Below are 15,722 nucleotides of genomic sequence, written 5' to 3' on the forward strand. Positions count from 1 at the left end.
GGAGATTGAATGTGGAGGAGAGGTAAGCTCCTTGCGAGCAGAGATCATGTTAACAACAATATTGTATCGTATTCTCCCAAGCGCTTAGTACGGTACTCCACACCCGGTAGGTCTTCAATAAATACAACTGAAACCTTGAATCCACAGGGGAACAGTTTCTAAAAAGGTTGAAAATGCCTGACCTAAGTAATGCATTTCAAAGTTACACAGTATTAAGCTGCTTTATTTTTCCATTTTCTTCTGATTTTTAATACCATTAAATGCTTTACATCATCCTATGGAGATAGCTTTAACCTTTTTTCGACTCTGAAAGAGAGCAAGCAGGCAAATACACAGGCAGCACATCCTTATGAGGAACCTTTTGGAAACTATCTTACAGCTCATTGTCACAAAATCCATTAGAGTAGGACAGCTCTCAGCCCTGTCTGGGTTAAAGATCTCTCTGAAGGTTATAATTCGGTCATAATAATTTGCTCTCCCCTGAAACTTAGCATAAAAGGCCTCCATCCAGAAAATAGGATTGGAAATGGATATATTATCATTCGAACTGCTCTTTGCACACTTATCATTCAATTATAAGCCATAAGTTCACTGGTGTCAAGAGAGGTTAAACAAGAAAAATGTAAAACAATTTTTGAAATGCGAGAGGGGAAGCTTCTGACATCTTCAAGTTGCCCAATTGAACTATTATTGCAAAATATCTCTGGAAGATTCTCCCCACACTTTTCCCATTGGATAATAAACCCTACAATCCACTCTTCATCAACCTAGCGGAAAAGGACCTAAGAGAAGTGTTTCCTGTCCCTAAGAAATACCAAGGGCTGGCAAAAGATTTCCTTATTAGGATAAAGTGTTGTTTTATAAGTCCCCAAAGGGTCTGCTTTACAAATATTACGTTTCCAAAGGCCTGATATAACCGACTTGTATAAAGAAAGAGACTCCCCTGACCCACACTAAAATTGCTTCCTGCTTTCCACTTGTTCTTTCTCTGGTGAGAAATTTCCCATCCCAGCGGGAAAGAGAAAGATAGATGCAGGGTTCTTTCGGGGGGCTCCCCACGATCAGATAAACAGCCGCTCTGCCTCCCCAAGATGCAGCACCAGTCTCACAGCACTTTAGTACATATCCGCAACATTTATTTATTTATATTAATGTCTGTCTCTCCTTTTAGCCAGCCAAATCACCGTGGGCCGGGAATGTGTCTGTTATATCGTTCGATTGTACTTTCCCAAGCACTTAGTACAGTGCTCTGCATGCAGTAAGCACTCAATAAATATGATTGACTGACTCTCCTCTGTGCCACTGAGGAGTCTCCATTCCCTCCCCCTTTTCCTCAGCTCCCTCTCCCCCACCCACTTCCACTCAACTTGCTCCCTTTGCTCTACCCCTCTCCCCGCCCCACAGCACTTGTGTATATATGTACATATCTATAATTCTATTTACTTATACTAATGCCTGTTTTACTCATTCTGATGTATATATATATATATATAATTCTATTTATATTTATAGATGCAACTGATCCTGTTTACTTCTTTTGAAGTCTGCCTCTCCCCTTCTAGACTTTGAGCCCATTGTGGGCAGGGATTGTCTCTCTGTTGCTGAATTGTACTTTCCAAGTGCTTAGTACAGTGCTCTGCACACAGAAAGCGCTCGATAAATATGACTGACTGAATGAATGAATGAATGCCTGCAGCGGAAAGAGAAAAAACTCACAGCACCCTCCTGGTTCTGTTTTCATTTGGAGGATTTGTCTGCGTTGTGTTTTAAGGTTTCATTCATTCATTTGATCATTTTTATCGAGCACTTACTCTGTGCAAAGCACTGTACTAAGCGCTTGGGAGAGTCCAGTACAACAATGAACAGACACATTCATCATTCCTGTTGTGTCTTTATCCAGTCCCTTCACTTATACTCTTAGATTGTGAGTCCTCCTCCCCTCCTCCCCTGACCCACCAGTGAGGGACAGGGATCACGTCTGCTTCCCTCCTGGCTATTCTCTCCCAGCACTTAGTACAGTGCTCTGCACAAAGCAAACAACGAAGAAATACTAATTCTACTGCTACTACTACTACTTGGCTATCAAAGCCTACAAATACTTTTCACCCCTATTAGACTGTTAACTCCTTGGGGGTGGGTAATGTGTCTTGCTACTGTTGCATTCTTTCCATTGCTTTGTACAATGTCTAGCACCCAGCAGAAGCTCAATAAATACCACTGCTTGAGTGATTGTTTGATTGATCAATGACTTGCAAAATGGGTGAGGACACAGTGTTGTCTGCTTTTCCTGAGATTTCATAAATATACAGTCTGGTGACCATAAACTATTGCTGTCACCCAACCAGATCTCTTAGAGTGCTTGCCACTTGACTAAGGGGGACCTGGTGAAAGAGTGTGGATGGCTCAGCACGCACCATCACCACTACTAGAGAAGCAGCATGGCTCAGTGGAAAGAGCATGGGCTTTGGAGTCAGAGGTCATGGGTTCAAATCCCGGCTCCACCAATTGTCAGCTGTGTGACTTTAGGCAAGTCACTTCTCTGTGCCTCAGTTCCCTCATCTTTAAAATGGAGATTGACTGTGAGTCCCACATGGGACAACCTGATCACCTTGTATCCCCCCCAGCGCTTAGAACAGTGCTTTGCACATAGTAAGTGCTTAATAAATGCCATCATTATTATTATTACTAGTAAATAAATCAGGCACATGTGCTGCTAGCGGCAAGTCATCCTGTCACCTCCGAACAACTGGGGCTTGAGCAATGCTACAACCCAGCTTGCACACGTCACTCCTGTAATGCTAACCTTCTCGCTGTACTTCAATCTCAATCAATCAATCAATCGTATTCATTGAGCGCTTACTGTGTGCAGAGCACTGTACTAAGCGCTTGGGAAGTACAAGTTGGCAACATATAGAGACAGTCCCTACCCAACAGTGGGCTCACAGTCTAGAAGGACCCCAGCTGCCACTGACCAGCTCAACGGAAATCTCCCTGTTGCAACCACCTGTCTCTGGACTGAGCCCTTTTTTTCTGTTCTCTCCTCACTCTTAACCAACATTTCCACCCCTCTCACCTCCTTGTGCTCCTATCCTTGGGGCTCTCCTGCCCTCCCCGCCCTCTGTGGGCTGTCTCCCGGCCTGAAACCTCAAACCCATTCCACCTATTTGATTTTGTGTTAAATTTGCCCTCTTTCACCCCCAGTCTCTCTAGCCCCTTCAACACTGATTACGTTTCTGGTCTCAATCAATCAATCAATCGTATTTATTGAGCACTTACTGGGTGCAGAGAACTGTACTAAGCGCTTGGGAAGTACAAGTTGGCAACATATAGAGACGGTCCCTACCCAACAATGGGCTCACAGTCTAGAAGGGGGAGACAGAGAACAAAACCAAACATATTAACAAAATAAAATAAATAGAATAGATATGTACAAGTAAAATAAATAAATAAATAAGTAGAGTAATAAATATGTACAAACATATATACAGGTGCTGTGGGGAAGGGAGGCTCTGTCCAGTGAACTTCAAAGATCAAGTGTAAAAACAAGCCTGCCTCTGCTAAAAATATTTAACCACAGTTAAGTCTAGAAAACGGATGAGATTCAACAGAATGTATTAGGGAATGAGAAATTGATTTCATTGGGAAAGAGTATAAGAGTAATGCCCAGGTTTGCCAAGTGACTGCACAGAGAGGGAAACATCCTGCTATCATTTACACGTTTTAAAGGCCGAAGAGTTTTCCAAGAGCGCTCGGTCCATCAGTCGAGTGGCAGTTGTATGACAGCGTATGTATATGACGGTTCCGAACGACGACTGAGGTACGTGTTCAGCACTTACTTTGTGCCAAAGCACTGTAGTAAGCACTGGGATAGATACAGAGTAATCAGGTTCCTGGCCCCATACGGGACTCACAGTCTAAGTAAGAGGGAGATAGGGTATTGAATCCCCATTTTAGAGGTGAGGAAACTGAGGCACAGGGCAGCAAAGTGACATGCCCAAGTTCACCCAGCTGGCATGTGGGAACAAGTCTATCAACTCTGTTAGTGTTTGTATCCTGGTCTCGCCACCCAGGCCCCCCAAAGCCTCAATGCTACAGGCACAGGACAAAACTCGGGTGGGTGGGGGGAAGAGACACAACTCCTGTTTCTACCAGTCCCTTTCCACTGCTCAGCTGTCCAGGATCCCCCTCTCTGCAAATGATTTCATCCCAACCACAAAGCAACTTGGGGAGGATCCAGGCAGTGTGCCCTGGAAACAAGCCAGTGAGACAGGGGCTGATGGAGGGGGGTTGGGGCACAAGATTTTTTATAAAACTCGGGGTTTGAGGGAGGAGAGCTGTGCATCAGGGATCAAGCCAGTGAGCTGAAGGAACAGGAGCATAGATTTAAAGTAGTAATAGTATTTATTGAGTGCTTACTGTGTGCAGAGCACTTTACTTAGTGCTGGGAGAGGATACATAGGTGGAAATTAGACATGGTCCCTGTTTAAAGGTGGGTGGGAGAGTGAAGGTGGGAACGAAGAACTTGGAGGAGGACAATTCAAATAAAGAAAAAAAATGACACACTTGGGTAACAGCTTTCAGTGACAGGAAGATTTCCGGTGCGCCATCCATACCCAACTGTCGTGAAACCCATTTTTCTAATTTGCAGATTGGCATCCCTCCGACTCTAAAAAAAACTGTGTAAGGAGACCTAGAATAGGATGTCCTACTTTGGTTCTATTTTTCTGTGATGAGAGGAAGGAATGAGGGAACTTATTGAACTCGTTTCTTTACCCCGGCAGTTTCCAAGAAAAATTTCACAGAAAATCTCAACCTATGATCTAATAATGCCTCACTGCGCAAAACAGCTCCCAGTGAAAAAAAAAATGCCCCAACTGATATCATTTGGGAAATAAGTTATTCAGAGAAGAATTTAATATTTCCCAAAATATGAGTCGGAAATTCTCCAACAAACTAGACCTGGAAATAATCTGGTCAAAGGGTTTGTTTGTTTTGTTCTAACAGAAACCAAGAGATTGTAATAATAATAACATCAGTTATTGTAGTATTTGTTAAGTGTTTACTATGTGCCAGGGAGTGTTCGAGTAGTTGCAAGATAATCAGGTCAGACTCACTCCCTTTCCCAGATGTGACTGATGGTCTAAATAGGCCGCAAAACAGAAACTGAATCCCCATTTGACAGATGAGGAAACTGAGGCACAGAGGAGTGAAGTGTCTTGCCCAAGGTTACACAGCAGGTAAGTGGCAGAGCTATTAGAACCCAAGTCCTCTGATTCCTATGCCGGTACTAAGCCCAATAGGCCACACTGTTCCTCACCTCTAATCTATCTAATAAGCATGAAAATGCCAATTTATCAAAGGGGTTTTGACATCATTTCAGAGAGGACCTCTGGATATTCCTATATAACAAGTTCTAGCATTCAAATTTCAAATCTCAAGAGAAGGAGCATGGCCTAGTGGAGAGCGTACAGGCCTAAAAGTCAGAGAACCTGATTTCTAATCCCAGCTCTGCCCCTTACCTGCTGAGTGTTGTTGGACAAGTTGCTTAACCTCTCTCTGCCTCAGTTACCTCATCTATAAAATGGGGATTAAGACTGTGAGCCGGACATGGACTATGTCCAAACTGATTAGCTTGCATCTATCTCAGCACTTAGTACAGTGCCTGGTACATAGTAAGAGCTTAGCAAATACCATTAAAAAAAATCATCAAAATGTGGTGAAGACCTTCCATTCTAGGAGCACCTTTATGGGCTAGAGGTCAGCATGTCATTCTACGGTAATAATAATATTAAAAATTATGGTACTTGAGCATTTACTATGTGCTGAGAACTGTTCTAAGTGCTGGGGTAGTTACAAATTAATTAAGTTGGACACATTCCCTGTCCCACATGGGGTTTGCACTTTTAATCTTCATTTTACAGATGAAGCCCAGAGAAGTTACGTGACTTGCCCAAGGTCACATGGCAGACAAATGGAAGAATTGGGATTAGAACTGAGATGAGCATTAGAATTGGAATTAGAATTAGAATTGGGATGAGAAGCAGCATGGCTCAATGGAAAGAGGCTTTGGAGTCAGAGGTCATGGGTTCAAATCTCGGCTCCGCCAATTGTCAGCTGTGTGACTTTGGGAAAGTCACTTAACTTCTCTGTGCCTCAGTTACCTCATCTGTAAAATGGGGATTAAGACTGTAAACTCCCTGTGGAACAACCTGATCACCTTGCAACCTCCTCAGCGTTTAGAAAGTGCTTTTCACATAGTAAGTGCTTAACAGAGGCCATCATTAATTAATCAGTTAATTAACCCAGGTCCTTCTGACTCTCTGGTGAAAGAAGTGTTGGAGGGAAAGGGGAAGGACCTGGAGGAGGGCCACTCTTTGGACCCCCAGATAGAACCATGGCTTCATCCAGTCACACCTTGTGTTTTCTAGTTGGCAGTGTCACAGCTGTAGCTCTGGAGGCCCAGCCATCATGCCAGGATCTCATTGTGATCCTGGCATGATGGCCAGGATCTCATTGTGATCCTGGCATGATGGCCAGGATCTCATTAGAGAAGCAGCGTGGCTCACGGGAAAGAGCACGGGCTTTGGAGTCAGAGGGCATGGGTTCGAATCCCAGCTCCGCCACATGTCTGCTGTGTGACCTTGGGCAAGTCACTTAACTTCTCGGAGCCTCAGTTACCTCATCTGTAAAATGGGGATGACGACTGTGAGCCCCACACGGGACAACCAACCTGATCACCTTGTATCCCCCCAGCGCTTAGAACAGTGCTTTGCACATAGTAAGCGCTTAACAAATGCCATTATCATCATCATTGTGATGCTCTCTTCAACTGAAGGCAGGGAATGATAGTGGAGAGCTGTGGGCAGGCCAAGGATGGCAGTGTTGTTCTCCAGAGCGACCGCTGCCAAACCTAAATGGTACCATTGTCCTGCAGGTGCAGCCAGAAGCGGGCATTGGTTCTTGCCACTGCCAGACACAGGCCTGCTCAGTCTAAATGGCTTGTGGTGCCTCACCCCACTTGACCCTCGAGGGCTTTGGAAGCAAAAGGCCAGGGTAATTCCTCAAGGGCAATTTATTATACCACCGAGGAAGCAACCTAGCGAATCTTCGTCAAAAAGCCATAGAACCAGGAAATGATGGACCCCCTTGCTTGTGTCAGCCTGACTCTTGGCAGCTGTGGACTTTTTTCTAATCCCAGCATGCAGGTGCATGTGCATGTTTTTATTTACTTCCTTGATCCAGTAACTTATTTATTCAGCTGTTTTGTCTTGATGTGTTTATACTGTTTCCTTATTCTCCCTCTAGCCTTATTATTTATAAATGACCTTTGTCTGTCTCCCTGCATTAAATTCAAGCTCCTTAAGAGCAGGGAATGTGTGCCTTCCTAGTATGGTATTCTTCCAAATGTTTTGTATAGTGCCTTCTAGTAGTACTTCTAGTACATCTAGTAGGACTACATGTCTTGCCTTATGCTATCGAGTCATTTCTGACCCATAGCAACGCCCCAGACATATCTCTCCCAGAACGCCCCACTCTCCATCTGCAATCATTCTGGTAGTGTATCCATAGCATTTTCTTGGTAAAAATCCAGAAGTGGTTTACCATTGCCGCTTTCCGCGCAGTGAATTTGAGTCTCCGCCCTCGACTCTCTCCCGTGCTGCTGCTGCCCAGCAAGGGTGAGTTTTGACTTGTAGCAGATTGCTTTCCACTCACTAGCCACTGGCCAAGCTAGGAATGGAATGGGTAGGCCTCTGCTTGACTCTCCCTCCTGCAGCCGAGACTGTCAGAGTACTGGAAACTCTCCAGGTGTGACCCTGAGAGGGGAGTAGGACTACTACTAACTACTATTACTACTACTACTACTGAGTGCTTGAGTGATGTGGAGTGTTGGAGTATCAGTATCAGTTGGAGGAGATGTAGGGTGGGAAGATGATGAGCCAGAGAAATCCTCCTAAAGGAGATGGGGAGACCTGTGGTCTGGTGGGTTTAAAGAGGGAGGAAGCAGAGCAGTGATTTTAGTCAAAGTCCCAACCCACAGCCCCACAGCACTTATTTACATGTCCATAATTAATTTATTTATTTATATTAATGTCTATCTCCACCTCTAGACTGTAAGCTCATTGTGCGCAGGGAATGTCCCTGTTACATTGTTTGTACTCTCCAAGTGCTTAGTACAGTGCCCTGGATCCAGTAAGCACTAAATAAATATAATTGGTTGATTGATTGATTGATTGATTGAGCCTAATAGTGCAAATGACAGTCGCAGGAAAAATCATCTGCTCTTCCTCCAAGGAACCGTGCTTCTCACCATTGGAACGAGCACCATCCTGGGAGTCAGAAGACCTGAGGTCTAATCTCGGCTCTGTCACATGTCTGCTGTATAACCTTGGGCAAACCACTTAACTTCTCTGAGCCTCAGTTTTCTCATCTGTAAAATGAGGATTCAGCACCTGTTCTCCCTCCCCCTTAGACTGTGAGTTCCAGACTGTGCCTTGCCTAATTATCTTGTATCTGCTCCAGAGCTTAGAGTAAGAGCTTAACAAATATCACAATTATTATCTTTATTATTTCATTGCCCACTGCCACCTCCTGCTGCCTTTTTAAGAATAATAATTAAACTTATTAGGCAATTCCTGTGTGCCAAGCACTGTTCTAAGTGCTGGGATAGATTCGAGCTAATCAGGTTGGACACAGTCCCTGTCCCACATAGGCTCACAGTCTAATTAGGAGGGAATAGGATTTAATACTCATTTTACAGATGAGGTATCTGAGGAGTTAAGTGACTTGCCCAAGGTCACACAGCAGTCAAGTGGCAAGAGCAGGATTAGAATCCAGAGCCTCTGACTCCCAAGCCTGTGTTCTTTCCACTAGGTTATGCTGCTTCTCTAGGGCACACTGCCTCTAGCCAGCCATATAGCAAGCTGTTTGACATGAAATCCTGGGTCTCTCCCTCCCTTTCCCACGACCCCTTCACCCAAGATGAAAATGATTAATTCCCCACCCAGGCCTGCATCCTTGGTGGTCAAAACAGATGCCACACCCTGTTGATAATTCTAAATGAATGTTAAATTATAATAACAATGCTGATAAGGATAACATTTTCAGACACTTCTGACCTCCTGGGGGCTTCATAAGATAAAACTGAAAATAGAGGGAAATTTCAGTGAAGGAATTAAAGTTAGCAGGCTTTCAGTATTTTAAATGTATGTCTTAACCTCAGTGTTTTAGCCAAAATATCTCATCAGAAACTCAGTTTTCCCAAAATGGAAAGCAAGCTATAAAAACTTATTCCAGGCTAAAACTAGGAATATAAAGTCAGAAGCGATGAAGTCATTATGGTTTACTAGATTAAAAACACTCCGTCTCAATAACAACTCATCCTGCACAGAGAAACAGCTCCAGTCTATCAGAGTAAATATTTTATGTGCCAAAATATGGTGAATACCCAGGCTGTCCCAAATTATGTGTTTAATTAGATGCATTTCATCAGCTGCCTTTATAACTGGGGTAATTCTTCTATACAGCACTTTTTCTTAAAAAGAAAAAACAAAAACACAGGAAGCTCACTGACAAAAACAATTGCATTTGGGAAATGGAGTTATTATAGCATCCAAAAGATTCCCCGAAATTTAAAATGAAACTCCATTCTCTGGGTTTACTTCTTCATCACAATGAAATAAGGAACATTTATCCCAACTCTCTCTGTTGGGGTAAAGGGAATGAAAGTAAGGTGAAAGATACATGTGCCATTCAGTGGGGTTGTTGGTGCAATTCAGATGATATTCTCTCTCCTGCCATGCGCTTCTTCCCCTCCCCTCCTTTCCCCTCTTCCCCCTCACCCCCCAGAAGAAAACAAAACACTAAAGCATAGTAAATCTGAAGTGTTTTATTCTTTAGGAAATAAAATCAGTGCTCAGAAAACACAGTGTTTTAGTCAGATGGTCTTTCAACACAGGTATTCTCCTAAACAGATATGTGCATCCTCTTTATTTGAAGTTTCACCTAATTGTTTGTTTGTTTTTTTTTTTTTGGGGGGGGGGTACTTGTTAAGTGTTTACTATGAGTTAGGCACTCTATAAGGCCCGGGGGTAGATACAAGATAATCAGGTTGGACACAGTCACTGCCCTCCATGGGGCTTAGTCTAGTGTCACCAGACGTCTTCAGGATGGTGAGACTGTAAGCTCGTTGTGGACAGGGAATGTGTCTGATTGTTGTTGTATTGTACTCTCCCAAGCGCTTAGTACAGTGCTTTGCAAACCTGTCAGCACTACATTCAACCACTCTGAGCGCATTTACTAGAACCAGAATGGACTCTTACCTGAAGGAACACAACAAAGAGGAACCCACAGATGACACACCCAAAATGCTGATGATTCTGGGTGTGGGTGTGTGATTATAAAGACAAATCTCTATTCCCATATACTCATGTCTAATTGGCCACTTCATGTTCATAATGATGCTGTCCCCAATCTCATTCATGCCTGCCACATATCTGTGACACATGCCAAGAGCTATGTGAGGACAAGTCCTCTTATGAAAAAGATCCAGAAGCAGCATGGCTAAGTGGCAACAGCAAATCAGAGGGCCTGGGTTCCAAACCCGGCTCTGCTGCCACCGGCCTGTGTGTGTCATTAGGCAAGGCATTCCCCTTCTTTAGGTCTCAGTTTCCTTATCTGTAAAATGGGGATTCAATGCCAGTTCTCCCTCCTATTTAGGCTGTGAGCCTGAAGAGGGACAAGGATTATGTCTGACCTGATTATCTTGTATCTACTACAATGCTTAGTAAGTGCTTGGAACAGAGTAAGCAAATGCTTCACAATTCTACCATCATTATTAGGAGGACACAGGAAAGGAAGGGTACCATCATAGGGTTTCCTAGTCCCACCCAAATTTAGAGGCAGGAGACTTCCAAGAGCCCCCCAGTGCATCTAATCCAGGGCTTCCCAACTGGTGGGTTGTGGCAGACCAGTGTGCCACAACCAGGTCTCTGACAAGCCATACAAATTTGCCACTTTTCTCCTAAATGCCATGGTCAATTGCTTCATGGCTGTCATACTGTGTCACAAGAAAGAAAAGTCACTCCCCAGCTAGAATGCTGGCTATCCACAGACCTTAGTGTCTTTCATGAAGTAGCTAAAATCATGCAGCAAAAAGAAACAAAGCTCAGCTCTTTCCAAGGGAACAAGCCAGCCCAAGCTTAAATCCCAGGCCCAGCATTTGGGGACCTCACCCCTGGGGTAGACACCTGGGGCTGGCAACCCACCACTGGCAAAGAGAAGAAATTCAATAACCGAAGCAGAAATCCAATCTGACTGTGGTGGCGGACAACTGAATTGTTTTACTGGCATGCATACATGCTCACACACACAGACACACAGACACCCAGACACAAACACACATCCTCCTCATTCCGACACTGCTTAAAATTTCATGAAGCTCATTTAGTAAACCCCATAACAACTAACAAAGAAACTGAATGACTGTTTTTGATGCAACATTTGGTGGATCAGCCCTAGAGTCTGAAAAAGACATATGGCTATTATCTCCATTACCCAGCATCACTTCCTGGTTGCCTGGTTGATTTTAATTTCCTTTAACTTACTGTTTTGATGGTCCTATAGTACACCATACAAGACGGGATCTAATCATAACGGAGGGGTTCTTCAGAAAATAAAAGACTCCCATTGGCGTCAGTGGGCTTATCAAAAGATTGGGACTAAAAAAACCTTGAAAGTTGACATCAAACTTTTCCTTAAGTGATCATTATCAGGCCTAATTGTCGTAAAATGTGACTGATACAGATTGGAGGCAGAGCAGACATCCTCAATGGGTTGTTATTAACACTAAATAACCGGTTAAGCTCTTCAATCAATCAATCAATCAATGATATTTATTGAGTGTTTACTATGGAAGAGTAGATTACAACAGAATTAGCAGAGGCATGCCCTCTCAGAATCGCACCTGGAGAGTTTCCAGTACGCTACCAGTCTCGGCTGTGGGAGGGAGAGTCAAGCAGAGGCATACCTATTCCATTCCTGGCGTGGCCAGTGGCTAGCGAGCGGAAGGCAATCTGCTACAAGTCAAAACTCACCCGTGCTGGGCAGCAGAGGCATGGGAGAGAGTCGAGGGCGGAGACTTAAGTAATTGATTGATATGATTGATTGATTGATTGGACTTACTGCATTTGGTGACTTTTTTCATTGTATTCTCAGCCCTTTTGATGTTTTTTGGATCTCAGTCTGCATTTTTGGTAGTAATCAGCTATATCAATCAATCAATCAATCAATCGTATTTATTGAGCGCTTACTGTGTGCAGAGCACTGTACTAAGCGCTTGGGAAGTACAAGTTGGCAACATATAGAGACAGTCCCTACCCAACAGTGGGCTCACAGTCTAGAAGGGGGAGACAGAGAACAAAACCAAACATACTAACAAAATAAATAGAATAGATATGTACAAGTTAAATAAATAAATAAATCGAGTAATAAATATGTACAAACATATATACATATATACAGTTGCTGTGGGGAAGGGAAGGAGGTAAGACGGGGGGATGAAAAGGGGGACGAGGGGGAGAGGAAGGAGGGGGCTCAGTCTGGGAAGGCCTCCTGGAGGAGGTGAGCTCTCAGTAGGGCCTTGAAGGGAGGAAGAGAGCTAGCTTGGCGGATGGGCAGAGGGAGGGCATTCCAGGCCCGGGGGATGACGTGGGCCGGGGGTCGATGGCGGGACAGGCGAGAACGAGGCACGGTGAGGAGATTAGCGGCAGAGGAGCGGAGGGTGCGGGCTGGGCTGGAGAAGGAAAACTGCTATATGTGCATTGTACAAAATTATTTTAAAACTGATTTTCTCCAGCTATTTTGGTGTTCTTGGGAATGTTGTTTCCTTGCTAATCACCACAATGCTTAAATAATAATAATAATAATATTTATTTTAAGGATTTGCTAAATGCTAAGTATTGCTAAGATACAAGGTCCTGAGTTCAGATACAGTCCCTCTGGGGCTCACAGATTAGTTTATCCCATTTTAAGGAGGAGGAAACTGAGGCCTAGAGAAGTAAAGTGACTTGCCCAAGGTCACTCAGCAAAGCTGGTAGATGAGCTGGGACTTGAACCCAGAGCTCCTGACTCCTAATCCCATCTGCTTTACAGTAGGCCGTGCAGCCACCCCAAAATTGTTTAAGAGGGACTAATCAAAGCTAAAGAGCCAAAGGTTCAGCTGCTGAACTTTCACGGGTATATTAGTTTCAGGCCCCTGAGGCATGAAGAACTGTAGCCTGTAGGGAGGGTTCCAAGAAAGCCTGGGAAAATTCTCCCATTTTAGGCTGGGTCCCTGCCAATCTGGAACCTAAGAGATTCATCCAAGGTTTCTGAATGTTTCTAGGAGGGCCCCAGATGTTTCCTGGAAGAACCCAGTTCCTTTCCCAAACTGTACAGCATTTGCCACCCACACCGCCCCACTAATACCAGTCAGTCAGTCAATCATATTTATTGAGGACTTACTATATGCAGAGCACTTTATTAAGTGCCTGGGAGAGTGCAATATAACAATAAAACAGACACATTCCCTGCTCACAGAGAGCTTTCTAAGAGACACCTCAGTCCTTTCAGGGGTTCTAGCCTGGGAGAGAACAGCATGTTTTTGTTGTTGTTGTTGTTGTTGTTGTTGTTTATTTGTTAAATACTCATTACGCTCCAGGCACTGTACTAAGCACTGGGGTGGATACATGCTAATCAGGTTGGACACAGTCCACGTCCCAAATGGGACTCACAATCTTAATCCCCATTTTCCAGATGAAGTCACTGAGGCACAAAGAAGTTAAGTGACTTGCCCAAGGTCACACAGCAGACAAATAGGACTCAGTCTTAATCTTGATTTTCCAGATGAGGTAAATGAGGCACAGAGAAGTGAAGGGACTAGACCAAGGTCACAGAACAGGTAAGTGGTGGAACTGGGATTAGAACTGAGGCCCTTCTGACTCCTAGGCTCTATCCACTAAACCACGCTGGAGATGAGATGCTTGTTTCCTTCTCACATGAAACAGAAACTCCTAAACAATGCCTGCAAGGCTCTCTCCCAGCTACTGTGCTAATCTAACTCCCCTTCTCTCCTGTTTCACCACAGTTTGCATGCTCATTTCTACCACGTAATCCTCACTAGCCGCTCTCCTGGAAACAAACCATTGAGCACAGCTTTGCTCTACATGGCACACCCTCTCCCTCAGATCCACCAAACCACATCATTCTCTACCTCGAAAACCAGCTATCAAAACTACTTAAAAACTCAAATAAAATCCTCTTTGGTTAGTACTCTAGACTGTAAACTCATTGTGCCCAGGGAATGTGTCTGCTAACTCTGTTGTATTGTACTCTCCCAAGGGTTTAGTGCACTGCTCTGCACATAGAAGCACTCAATAAAGTGCTCTGCACACAGTAAGTACTCAATAAATACGATTGAATGAATGAATACCATTGATTGATTGATTATTTACTTTCTTAGTCCTGCCTCCCCACCTTAGCACATACCTATGTGTACATACACATATATGTGTGTAAACATAAATGTGCATACATAAATAAACTTTATAAATATATAGTACTTATTTATTTTTATTTCATAGCCCAATTTAGACACTCCAGTAACCTAGTAAGGGGGGAATGAGATTTCATTTTGTGCAACTCATAGATGGGGAAAAAAAATTAGATTCCAAAGGTTGAACGGCATCTCCCAAGTCAAACAAACCATAGATGATGAAGAGGAAACAGGTCTGTTTGAAAACCAATCAAACAAACAAAGGTATTTATTGAAAGCTTACTGTGTGTGCAGAGCACTGTACTAAGTACTTGTTATCAGTGTGTTAGCAGTTTGAATGAAGAGGAAAAGGCAGATTTCAGAGATGTTGTAAAGGCAAAATTGGCAGGATTTGGTGACAGACTGAATATGTACCCTTTCGGGTGACCTTTGTTCTTCAAAATGTCCCCCTTCTAGACTGTGAGCCCACTGTTGGGTAGGGACAGTCTCTATATGTTGCCAACTTGTACTTCCCAAGCACTTAGTACAGTGCTCTGCACACAGTAAGTGCTCAATAAATACAATTGATTGATTGATTGATTCAAAATCCACCCGTTAGAACATTGCTCTATGAGCCACCTTACTCTGGTTCCCCATTTTCAAGGCTCTTCTGAAGTCACATCTTCTCCAGGAGGACTTTGGATGCTGCTCCTACTTTATAGACTTTCCATTTGGTAGGGAGCTTGATGCCCTGTTATCCCCAAGTCTGCAATCTACCTGAACCTGTCTGCTTCCTTGAACTGGTTTTCAACTTAATAATAATTATAATAATAATAATGCCTGTGGCATTTGTTAAGCACTTACTATGTACCAGACACTGTACTAAGCACCAGGGTGGATACCAGCAAATCAGGTTTAACAGTCCCTGTCCCACATGGGGCTCACAGTCTCAATCCTCATTTTACAGATGAGGTAACTGAGGCCTAGAGAAGTGAAGTGACTTACCCAAGGTCACACAGCAGACAAGTGCCAGAGCCGGGATTAGAACCTTCATGACTTTCTGACTCCAAGGCCTGTGCTGTATTCACTAGGCCCTGCTGCTTCCTAACTTCTTTTTCTAGTCTATTAACTGTGGCACTGAACATTTATCTTCAATAAAGTCATAATCAGTATTTTTTTTAATGTTTACATTGTACAGACTACTATTCTAAGG

General features: G+C 43.7%; 2 non-coding genes across 2 annotated transcripts; one reads left to right on the forward strand and one right to left on the reverse strand.

The window, feature by feature from the left end:
• Positions 1–7,686: 7,686 nt before the first annotated feature.
• Positions 7,687–7,824, reverse strand: LOC119936811. The gene has a single exon (XR_005453852.1). It is a non-coding gene; the product is annotated as a small nucleolar RNA SNORA7 (small nucleolar RNA).
• A 4,120-nt stretch (positions 7,825–11,944) lies between these two features.
• On the forward strand, positions 11,945–12,082 carry LOC119938355. The gene has a single exon (XR_005454408.1). It is a non-coding gene; the product is annotated as a small nucleolar RNA SNORA7 (small nucleolar RNA).
• The last annotated feature ends 3,640 nt before the right edge of the window (positions 12,083–15,722 follow it).

Source organism: Tachyglossus aculeatus, chromosome 1 (genome assembly GCF_015852505.1).
Source record: "Tachyglossus aculeatus isolate mTacAcu1 chromosome 1, mTacAcu1.pri, whole genome shotgun sequence".
Lineage (NCBI taxonomy): Eukaryota > Metazoa > Chordata > Mammalia > Monotremata > Tachyglossidae > Tachyglossus > Tachyglossus aculeatus.